This window comes from Chinchilla lanigera, unplaced genomic scaffold, assembly GCF_000276665.1.
Source record: "Chinchilla lanigera isolate Chin_1 unplaced genomic scaffold, ChiLan1.0 scaffold00187, whole genome shotgun sequence".
Taxonomy (NCBI): domain Eukaryota; kingdom Metazoa; phylum Chordata; class Mammalia; order Rodentia; family Chinchillidae; genus Chinchilla; species Chinchilla lanigera.
This window is the reverse complement of record NW_004955588.1, coordinates 208802-221129: the sequence shown is the minus strand read 5'-3', so window position 1 is coordinate 221129 and position 12328 is coordinate 208802. Positions and strand designations below refer to the sequence as shown.

The 12328-nt window shown below is 37.6% G+C and overlaps 1 protein-coding gene and 2 pseudogenes across 5 annotated transcripts in view; 1 reads left to right on the top strand and 2 right to left on the bottom strand.

Annotated features, from left to right (window-relative positions):
• Positions 1 to 12328, top strand: part of Arnt (aryl hydrocarbon receptor nuclear translocator) — a 73586-nt gene that overhangs the window by 11918 nt on the left and 49340 nt on the right. The window lies entirely within an intron of this gene.
• LOC102005865 lies at positions 89 to 526 on the bottom strand (annotated as a pseudogene).
• LOC102014192 lies at positions 10560 to 11023 on the bottom strand (annotated as a pseudogene).

Sequence of the window (12328 nt, the reverse complement as noted above, 5' to 3'; positions counted from 1 at the left end):
GATGTTCTCTGTGTTGGTAAAACTTTGGAACCAGATAGCTGATTTGTTAAATCTAGTCCATGCCAACTTCCAAAAACCAGAAAAGATTTTAGTTAGCTTTGTTTTTTGATGCTTCATCAAAATTTTCTACAAGATCTGGAACATCATTATCTTCTTCATCAGTGTCTTCTGGTTTTGGTGCTTTGCTATCCAACACTTGCCTTGGGAACTGTTTAGCTAATTTTCTGACTTGTTAAGCTGTCGGCACCAAGTTGACTTAATATTCCAGGAGGCATTTCTGTGATTGGTTTGGCTTCTGCATGACCAGTAATTGCAAAGGTGTTAGCAGAGAGGGAAGCTTGGACTTTAGGATTGTTGAAATGAATTACTGTCCCATCATCGTTAATCATGTTCACTTCTTCAATACTAGCAGTATTATTCACTGCTATTTGTTTTCATAGAACTCTGAAGCTTTTTGTCATCAACTGTAGCTGTTCTATGTACCACCTTCTTTCTGTGAGCTATATACCCTTGCCCCCTATCTGGACCTGAGCCTGAAGTTTGGTTAACTTTTCTTTTTTCTTTTTTATTTTTGGTTAACTTTTCTTGATTCATGCTGTTGGTAAATGTGAAATAGGGAGGGTCCTCCAACACCAGCATGCAGCAAGAGCAAGATGGCTGCCTCAGCTGAGACCTAAATTAAAAAATTTTTTAAAAATTAATCTACCAGTTTTTTTGAGCTGGGGTCTCACTATAAAGTTCAGGCTGTCCTTAAACTTACTACATAACTGAGGCTGGCCTGGGACCAGTGATTCACTTGCCTCAGCCTCCTGAGTACTGGGATTCTAGGTATGTGCCACTACACCCAGCTAAATATTTTCTGAGTTGCTCCTGCCCTAGTCTCCTTATCACCTGAGATTATAGGTGTCTTCACCTTGCTGAGCAATTACCATATTTTTGGGTTAGTGTTGAACAAAACAATAATTCTAGACATGTGGTATAACTGCCATGTGACATAGAAATAAACGATTTCTATTGACAAAGCTGCAAATACTTGCAATGGGGTTATGTTTTCCTGTCAACATTCGTAACTGAGTGCTAAATTTCAATTAGAGATGAATGAAAATAAAGGTATAATTTTTCCACATGCAAGTTTTAGGCCTCTCCTCTCAGAATTTTATCCATTAAGCCACAGAATAAGAACCTTTGTAATAACACAGTAAGAGAAAACTAAGTAGTATTTTGTATTGAATAAGAGTAGGTAAAACAGTTCACTATATTTATATATACTGTGGAAATTGAATTAATGAAATACTTTTAGAACTAGTAAGGCCGTTTAGTGAAGTTACTGGGTACCATTGAAACCAGTATCTTTCTTTTATCCTAGCAATAACAAGTTAGAATTTGAAATAAAAGAGATCTTATTCATAGCAGTATTAAAAACTTTTAAAGATGTAAAAACAACTGGAAAAAGAAAAGTATAAGACCTATGTGAGGGGCTGGGGATTTAGCTCAGCGGCAAAGCGCCTGCCTGGCAAACGCAAGGTCGTGAGTTCGGTTCCCGGTACCGGAAAAAAAAAAAAAAAAAAAAAAAACAAAAAAAAAGACCTATGTGAAGATAAGTATAAAACTATACTGAAAGACATTAGAGAAGATCTGAATAAGTGAAAGACATATTATACTCTTGTGTGAGGAAATACAATGTCAAGTGGTACTGTTCTTTCAGAATAAATAAAATTGAATGTAATTGAAATAACTATATGAATTTTTTATTAGAACTTTATATACAGATTTTAAAGTTCAAAAGGAAAAGGAAGTATATAACAAAAGGCTTTTAAAGTTTTCAACTTCTTTTCAAGATAATTGTAGATTCACAGTTATAAGAACTAACAGATACCTCCTATACCTTTTTGTTTTCAGTGTTGGGGATCGGCTCCATGGCCTTCCCTACATCCCTGCATAACCAATTCTGCCTCTCTTCCTCCCTTCCTTTTGTTTTTCTTTTCTTTCTTAGCTTGAACTCAAGGCCTTTATATGGAACCATGTCCTACCTCCTTTTAAATTTTTAAAAAATTTGAGACAGGGTCTTACTGAGTCTCTGTGTTGTCTGGCCTGGGCTAGAGTTTATGTTCATCCTGTCACAGACTCCCAGGGTACTGGAATTGTAGGTATGTGTGTCATACCTTGTTTCTCCTGTGCCTTTAACTGGTTTCTCCCAGTGGCAGCATATTGCTACACAGTATCATGACTAGGATATTCACATTGATAGCAGTCAAGATTGTTTTCCCAAAAGTGATATAGATTCAAAGCAATCTCAATCAAAATACCAGCAGCATTCTTCACAGAACTAGAAAACCAATCCTAAAATTAATATTGAACCAGAAGAGACCCAGAATAGCAAAAGCAATCTTGGACAACAGGAACAAAGAGGCATCACAATACCTGATTTCAAATTATACTATGGTTGGCCGTAGTGGTTGGTGCACACTTGTAATAACTTGGGAGGCTGTGGCAGGAGGATTGCTGTGAGTTCTAGGCTAGCCTGGGGTACATAGTGAGTTCAAGGCCACCCTGAACTATACAGGAAGACTCAGTCTTAATAAGAAACAAAACAGAACAAAGTTATGCTACAAAGTAATAGTAATAAAAATGACATGGTACTGGCATGAGAACACACATTTGGATCAATGGGGACAGAATAAAAGATACAGAAACATCCCCAGACACATTCAGATGTTTAATCTTCAACAGAGGAACCAAAAACATACACTGGAGGAAAGATAGCCTGTTCAACAAATGGTGCTGAGAAAATTGGCTGTTTGCAAAAGATTGAGGCTAGACCCCAATCTCTCACCATCTATTAAACTAAAAATGGATCAAAGATCTAAACACTAAAGCAGAAACAAGGAGCCTACTGGAGGATAAATAGGTGAAACACTTCAATTCACAGGTGAATCTACCTGAATCTACATTCGTGAATTGTACAAGAAATAACAGCAAGAATCAACAGATAGGATTATATCAAATTAAAAAGCCTCTATATAGCAAAGGAAACAACAGAGTGAAGAGACAACCTACAGAATGGGGAAAAAGTTTTGCCAGCTATTCCGCAGACAGTGGATTAGTATCTAGAATATGTAAAAGAACTAAAAAAAGGAGTCTTTATCCAAAATAAAAGACCCTAATAAGAAATGGGAAAGTGAAAAGAATAGACACTTCTCAGAAGTACAAATGGCCAACAAACATGAAAAAATGTTCAGCTTCTCTAGCCATTAGACAAATGCAAATTAAAATAACACTTAGATTTCTTTTTTGTCTTTTTGACACAGGATTTCACTATGCAATTCAGGCTGGCCTTGAACTCACTTTGTAGCCCAGGCTGGCTTTGAAATTACAGTGAACCTCCTGCCTCAGGCTCCGAGTGTTGTGACTACAGGCATGTAGCATATACCTGGCTAAGATTTCATTTTACACCAGAAAAACTGCCCAGTCATTGATGAAGCCAAAAAATGATAGATGCTAAAAAAAAAGAATAAATGCTGGCATGACTGCAGGAGGAAGGAACTGTTCTATATTATTATTATTTTTTTATTTTAAAGAGTAAAAGAAGAATAACATAGTAATAGGGGGGCTTACCGAATTACAAAGTGGTAGGAAATTATCAGTGGTTGTTGTTTTACATATTGTTATCTACAAGATAGTTTCTGAGGAAAACAAATAGACAAATAATAGTGAGTTACAGACAAAAGTTGTAGGAGATTAACAGTGGTTGTTGTACTGTACTTTGATATCTTCAAAATGGTTTCTAAAGAAAATAGATAGAGCTATACGTGAGTGACCAATTGAATAATCATTGACTATTCTCAATGGTGGTTGTCGGAAACACATAGTAATAAACATAGAGCCATTTACGAAATAGCAAAGGAACCATACAAACGTTGCAGAGTTATTAGTAAGATTAGTAAGAAAAAACAGATTAGTAAGAAAATATCAATGGCTGCTGTAATACATGGTGGTATCTTCAAAGTGGTTTCTCAGGAAGACAGAGATACCCAAGAAAGATCTAACAAGTAGTTACAGCCTAAGGGGTATGAAAAATAGTGTATTACCTCCTCACCAGTGACTCCTTTCACTGAGGTGTGACAGCTGGAAGGAAGCCAGGATTGAAAAGAAGGACCGAGAAATTGCACCTGTATCTAGCAACAGGCTGTTTTCTTTTTCCTCTCTAGTCATGATTACCCAGGGCTCCTCCATGGAGATGTCAGTCTGGCCAGAGGGAGAAGGCAGAGCACGCGGGCCCCCTCATTCCTGTTGGACTAACTGGTAGGATGGGTCTGAGCTCTGGGGCCTCCTCTTTAGAGGGCAGACCGATCTCCAGAGGTCACCTTTGCATTCAGGGCATGGCCCAGGGGGCCTCTTAGGGCAGTTCCTCTTGAGGTGGCCTGGCTTTTAACAGTGGTAGCAGATGAATGTAGTCATTGAGTTCTTCTTGGGGTGTTCTACATTATTGTTAACTAGTAAAACCTTTATTAAAATCAGTATGGAGGTTGCTTTTTTTTTTGTCGTTTTGAGACGTGGTCTCACTATGCAGTTCAGGCTGGCCTTGAACTCACTTTGTAGCCCAGGCTAGCCTCAAACTTATAGCTATCCTACCTCAGCCTCCTGAGTGCTGAGATTATAGGTGTGCACCACCATGCCTGGCTGGAGATTTCTTAAAGAACTAAAATTATGGGCCAGGGATGTAACTCAGCAGCAGAGCACCTGCTTGGCAAGCATGAGACCCTGGGTTTGATATCTGTTAACAACAAAAAAAAATTACTGAACTAAAATTACAAATTCCATTGACCCAGTTATTCTTCTAGGTATCTTCCCAAAAAGCTAAAATATATTACAGGGATACATGCATATGCATGTTTATAGCAGCACAATTCATAATAGCTAAAGCCTGGAAGGCAGCCTGTATGCTCATCAAAAGGATGAATGGTAAAGAAAATATGGTATCTGTACATAATGGATTACTAATAGGCTGTAAAGAAGGATAAATTGGGGACATTGTAGGAAAATGGATGCGCCTGGAAAATATAATGCCAAGTGAAATAAATCAGACACAGAGGCTTAAATACCAAATAGTACTGTAACTCTCATTTGAGTAAGGCAAAGTACAAAGAACAAAATAAATCTGGGTGTGGTGGCACATGTGAGTAGTCTTAGCACTCAGAAGGCTGAGGCAGGAGGATCCATTTTCCTAAAATAATAGTTTGTTTTCCATTTTCCTAAAATAAATTCCTGGAAGTACAGTTGCTGTATATGTTTTGTGTTTTGTTTTCTAAGAAATGACCAAAGTATTTTCTAGAGTGGCTATACTATAGTATTTTAGATTCTTAACAGCAATGTGTATGATCATTTTTTATATATCCTTCCCCATATTATAATTTTTTCTTTTAGTCATTCTATGTGTTACTGTAGTATTTTTTTTTGTTTTGTTATTTAATTAATTGTTTTTCTTCAGATCTTTTTTATTAGTACATACTGGTTATACAGGTTAGTGGGGTTTTATTTTGCAGATTTGTACATGCAGGTAACATACATGAATCATCTTCCTCATTATATCTCTCTCAGTTTGGTTTTAATTTACGTCTGCATGGATAATAATGTTGAACAGACTTGGTGTGGTGGTGCATGCCTGTAACCCAGCACTCAGGAGGCTGAGGCAGGAGGATTGTTGTGAGTTTGAGACCAGCCTGGGCTACAAAGTGAGCTTAAGACCAACCTGAACTGCATAGTGAGACCCTGTCTCAAAAAAAAAAAAAAAAAAAAAAAAAAGTTGAGCAGCTTTACTTATATTTATTTACCTTTTATAGGTCTATTGTGGGGTGTCTTTTCATGTCTTTTGCTTATGTTAGAATTGAACAGTTTGCTGTTTTAATGTTGAATTTTGAGTTTTGTATTCTGTATATTTTAGGCCTTTGTGGATATTTGATTTGGGAATGTTTTTTTCCCCTCTGTAACTTGCCTTTTTCATCTTCTTATAGGATCTTTTATAGATCACAAGTTTTAAATTCTTATGTAGCCCAGTTTATATCAATAAAGATTTATTTTAATATCACCATATCTAATTTTTTAAAGCAACTTACACTAGCAAGTGGATTATGGTAAGCATTACTGACACAAATGATTTAAAGAGAGAATGATAATAATTAAAGATGCAAGAAGCCACCTGGTGCTACAGAGTTTGAACTAACAGTTACCTTTAATGCTTGCCATCATCATAACTCATTATGAAAATAGAAGTCCATTAACTAAACGTTCACTGATAGAGCTGATATTACATAGTCTAAATCTATTGTGGGTTTTTATTTTTAAAAATAATCTGATGAATTCAAAGCCACAGAACATGGAAAGGATGGGGAAAAAAAGAATCTGAAACAGACGGCATCTAATTTTTTTTTCCTGTGTCCATCTTGAAAACAGTCCCAGCAATGGCAAAATCCAATTTAACTCTCTAAATAAGTAATCTATAAAACTTAAAATGTTTTAATTATATATTTTTTGTATAGCCCTACAGGGAAATGTTTTGTAATTTGGTTAATGTAATTTGGAAATGTTTTGTAATTTGTATTACTAAGATCCGGTATTTGGCAGCCTTAGTTTGGATAATATTGTTTAGTACTATTTGCCTACATGTTAACAACAAAATCTTTTGAAGGACCCATAAATCATGATATTGAACACACTTCTGAGGCATTCTTAGCATCAAAGCAAGTGCTGTGGCAATACCTGAGTAGACTGAGATGTTCCAGGATGATTTCAGGAAGAAAGTCTGTAAATAAGAGTTCCACGTGCTCTGAAAGTATGACTTCCTGTGCTTTCACAGTCCTCTGGGTCAATGCGTAGGGCATTTATTGTCCAGTAATAACTGGCAGTGTGGCACACCTGCAGTGCACCTTATAATATTAAAGCAAGGTTTTTATTCTAAAACTTATCTGTAAAACTGTTTAATTAAAAAACAATTTAAAATATTAATTTTGAAGTAAATTCTTTCTCTTTTAAATCTCAGCTTCTCAAAAAGTTCTATATTAGCCAGAAATGGGGAGAGACAAATTAGAAGTTAAAGAAAAAGTATCATTCCCCAAATTCAAAAATTTTTAGGAAAATTGCTTCCACTTATGTAAAGCCAGAAGCAGTTTCTATCAAAATTAGTAATATTAATATCTAGTTATATCATATTTTTTCTTGATATAAAGATTACTTAACATTGTTAGAGATTAAAGCATAACCCAGGGACACTCTCGCACTAAGCTAACCCCAGCCCTTTTTATCTTGCTCAGTTGCCCAGGCTTACTTTAAACTTGTCCCAGCCTCTTAAATAGTTGGGATTATAGGAGTGCACTGCTGTTTACATGCTATATGCCTCCCACTTTTTTTATTTGTATGTGTGTGCTTCAGCCTCACATGTGCTGGGATTTCAGGCATGTACTACCTTTTGCCCAGCCTAGATTAGGCAGTCTTTAGTGTAGTCTTCCTGTGCCCATCCAGGTTAGGTAATTTTTCATGTTCTGTCATCCATTCACTGATTCTTTCCTTTACATGCTACATTCTGTTGTTGAGACCACCATGAAGTTTTTATTTCAGTTACTCCTTTTTCTAAAATTTCCATTGGATTACTTTTTTGTATCTCCTAGTTCCCCATTGCTGAGGCTGTTTTTTTCATTTGCCTCAAACATGTAGTTAGTAGCTTGTTGAAGCATTTTTATCATGGCTACTTTAAAAGCTATTGTTAGTCAAGTCATGTCAGTGTTGGTGTCCATTGATTGACATTTTTCATTCAGTTTGGGATTTTGATTCTTGATGTGATTTTTTTTTTTTTTAAATGAAAACCTCAACAATTTTGTATTATATGACTTGCAGCTTACTTAAAAACCTTCTATTCTTAGCGGCCATTCACTGATAACACTGATAGGGGAAGAGGAGCATTGCCTGGTTATTGATGGGAAGAGAGGGTTTCAGGTTTCCCACTGGTCTCTGTGACATGTGAGGTGAAGGTTCCTTATTATTGTTGATTGAGGATGGGAGTTATAGCTTGTGTCCCATGCACACAACAAGGTTTAGGTCTTTATTTCTGGCCAAGGGAGATGAAACTTCTGAGTTTGGCCTTCTCTCAAGCTATCCCTGTGTGGGTGTTGGGTTTCCTTGTTATAGCTTTACTAATATGTTGGTCTGGGATCCCCTTTCAACTTTTGCTGGCATGAGTGAGAATGGGGCCATAATTTCTTCGTATTGTGTTTTGCAGTTGTGTAAACATTTTCTGTCTTGTGAGGGTGCTCTTTTTCCTTGTCCTTTGATTAGAGAGAACATACTTTTGGGGAGTCTGTTTTTATCTGTTAGCCTTGGAATTTCTGGGCTAACTTCTTCAGCCTCATGTCTGGGGTATATGAGACAAAAAGAAAACTCTAGAAACTGATCACTATGTCATTCCTGTTGTCATGAGGTTCCTAGCTATTGTGCTTTCTTCTTCTCATCTTCAGGAGTACTCTCATATTTGTTTTATATAGGATGCCTATGATTTTTAGTTGCATTTAGCAGGAAGAATAGGGAACAGTATATCTGCTCCATTGTTCTACAAGCAAAAGTCTAAGAAATGCATCAGTTGATTTTGTCATTGTATGACCATCACAGAGTGTATTACACAAACTGAGAACTACAGTGTTACTAGGCAGTGCAGTGTCATGGGCTACCATTGTATATGCAGCACATGATTCACTGAAATATTATGCAGTACTTTGAGTAGAAGTGTTTTAGTTATTTTTCTCATTGTTGAGACAAAATACCCAACACCCACAAGTTGTAGGAAGATTTATTTTAGTTCACAGTTTATAGAGGTTTTAGTCCATGGTTGGCTGACTTCAAGGCAGGGCAGTGTGGCAGAGGGACATTGCAGAGGAGAAGCAGTTCATGGCATGGCAGACAGAAGGTAGCAAGCAGTGAACAGAAAGCAGCAGCATCAGGCCTACCTCTTTCTGTCCCTTTATATTCCATTCAGGCTACAAGCCTATTTGTTTCATTTTGTTTTTTTGAGACAGGGTCTCACTATGTAGTTTAGGCTGGCCTTGAACTCATTATGTAGTCCAGGCTGGTTGTGAACCCACAGAGACCCTCCTGCCTCCGCCTCCCAAGTGCTGAGATTACACGCTTGTTCCACCACACTCAACAAATAAGCCTGTTGATTGGTGCCACTCACACCTAGGCAGGGCTTCTTTTATCCACACCCTTAATTCCAGTATCACACCCTTAATCCACATTCACAGACTTTAAATTCAGCCACCTCTGAAACACCCTGCCTTTGATTGCATGAGGCTTTTGGCAGGGGGGGATCTAAATATAAGCCATAACATATCATATGCAAAAATGGATTCCAGATGGATTTAAGATCTAGATGTGAAAAACAGTTATATTAAGAAAATACAGAAATAACCAAGAGATAGAGGAATGTTCCTAAGCAACACAGAAATCCAGGAGCTATCTGGGAAAATGTTGATGAATTTAGTAACAAAAATGAAATGTGTATATAGTTAAAGGCAATTATGGATCATGAGAAAATATTTGTAGTACTTGAAGGACAAAGGGACTCATGTCCTTTACACACTGAGAGGTTCCACAGATTCATTAGAAAAATACTCACTGTATTAATCAAGCTTTATGTTGCTGTAATGAAATACTGGAAGGAACTAATCTATAGAGAGAAAAGGTTTGTTTAGTTTAAAGATTTGGTTCACAGGTGGGTCAAAGGAGTGGCTTCTGGATTTGCTTAGTTCTGGTGAGGGCTGTAAATATTGGCACACAATGGCAGAAGCACATTTGGTAACTCGGATGGGCAGCGGAGAGAGAAGATAGGTGAGGTCTCATAATCCTTTTTTGAGGGCATGCTCTTTTTGAGGCTTAAGGACCTTCTATCGGGCCCTACCTCCCAAAGGTTCCACACTACTTCCCAGTAGTGCTACCCTGTGGACCAGGCCTTTATCACTCACAGAGAGACAGTCATATTACAGTTTAATGATATCTAACAGTAACACACATTATTTAGCATAAAAGTATTATACTAAATATAGGAAGAGTCAATTCTAATTTTAGATCACTTATAATTTTAAAAAAACAATACAAATGAAAACAAGTAATATGCCATTTTTAACTTGTGTGATGTGGCAAAAATAAGCATGTTAAAAGGTTGAGTACCCTTTATCCAAAATACTTGGGACCAGAAATATTTCAGATTTAAATTTCCTATTATTTACACATACATAATGAGATATGGTAAGGATGGGACTCAAATCTAAACAGAAAAAAACATTTTTGATTCATATATATATATATTTTTTAAGGTAGTACAATTATTTGTATTGTAAAACTGATGTGTAGCTTGATCTTTAGGGGACAGGACCACCAATGAATACACGCAGATTTTGTGTGACATTCAGTTTTACTACATAGAAACAGAATGAATAAATGAACTTTTTTCTTTCTTCTTTTTTTTGCAAAGGGAAGTAAAAGATTCAATTTGATTCCTCTAGAATGGGGAAAAAGTAGTTGAAATTAAGTCTTCATTTTAAAGTTGTCATCTGTGTAAATTCTTCATAATTGACTTGTCTGTCTCCATCAGTATCTGCTTCTCTGATCATTTCATCTACTTCTTCATCTGTTAGTTTTTCTCCTAAGTTTGTCATGATGTAATGTAGTTCTGCTGCACTGATGTAACCATTTCCATCCTTGTCAAAGACCTGGAATGCCTCACGATTTCTTCTTCGTCATCTATATCTTTCATATTTCTAGTCATCATAGTTAAAAATTCTGGGAAGTCAGTGGTGCCATTACCATCAGCATCCACTTGGTTGATCATACCCTGCAGTTCAGCTTCTGTTGGGTTTTGACCCAGTGACCTTATGACAGTTTCTAATTCCTTTGTTGTGATGGTGCCGTCACCGTCTTTATCAAATAGAGAGAAGGCTTTCTTGAATTCAGCAATCTGTTCTTCAGTCAGCTGATCAGCCATGGTGTGAGCAAAGGGAAGAAGAGCAGAGTGAGCGAGGGTGGATGCCCCAGCGCAAGGGCTGTGATGGCGGGGGTGTCTCCACTTCAGCCTTGCTAAGGTGTGTGTGCTCTGTGCTGTGCGGCCACTGCCTGACTACAAGTGACAGCACTGTGCCCATGACACTCGTGGCACCATTGTCTGATTCATATACTTTATACGCATAATTGGAAGGTAATTTTGTGCAGTAGTTTTATTTATTTATTTTTTTTTGTCTTTTTGAGACAGGGTCTCACTATGCAGTTCGGGCCGGCCTTGAGCTCACTTTGTAGCCCAGGGTTATCTCAAACTCGCAACGATCCTCCTGCTTCAGCCTCCGGAGTGCTGGAGTTACAGGCATGCGCCACCACGCCTGGCTTGTGCAGTAGTTTTAGTGTGCCTACATTTTGAGTGTAATCCATCACATTGGGGTCAGATGTAGAATTTTCTACTTATGATGTCATGTTCGTACTCAAAAAGTTTCAGATTTTGGAGTGTTTAGGATTTTAGGTTGAGATTTGTTATGCTCAGTCTACATCCAGTGCTAGTGAGGGAAATAGGTTCTTTCACAGTCTGTTAGTGGAAGCACGTGTGTGGTGCCCATTTTGGAATGAATTTAGTATATCCATCAAAATGTTAAATGCTTACATTCTTGGATACAATGAATTTTACCTTTAGAAATCTGTCCTAAATAACAAGAGTTTTAAAATTTTGCATGTAAAGAGTGTGTGTGTGTGTGTGTGTGTGTGTGTGTGTGTTTTCTGGTATTGGGGAGTAAACCCAGGCCTTTTATACTGAGCTACATCCCCAGCTCTTCTATTTTTTAATTTTGAGGCAGTGTGTTGCTAAGTTGCCCAAGCTGGGCTCAAACTTGTTATCTCTCTGCCTTGGCCTTTGCAGTGCTGGGATTCTAGGTGCGCATCACCATGCCTGGTTATGTAAAGGACCTTTAAGTACTATTTATAATAGTAAAAAACAAAACAACCTAAGTGTCAATCAGTTGGGAACTAGTTGAATAAAATATGGTACATTTCAGGGCCTGCCGTGTCAGAATGAGAGGACGCATCTGAAGTAGGCTGGCGCTGCTGCTGCCATAGCCATGGCCTACCATAGCCTACCTACCCATAGATGGGCCATACCAGAGCCCATCTGCCATAATGTAAAAAAGCAGAGGGACTTTACATGATGGGCTTTCTGCTGCTGCTCACAGAGGGACTTAGAGACAATGCTACAGAAGCAGAAAAAGGCCAAGCAGAGGAAGGAACTCCAGTAGCTTTGTGGCTTTGTGTA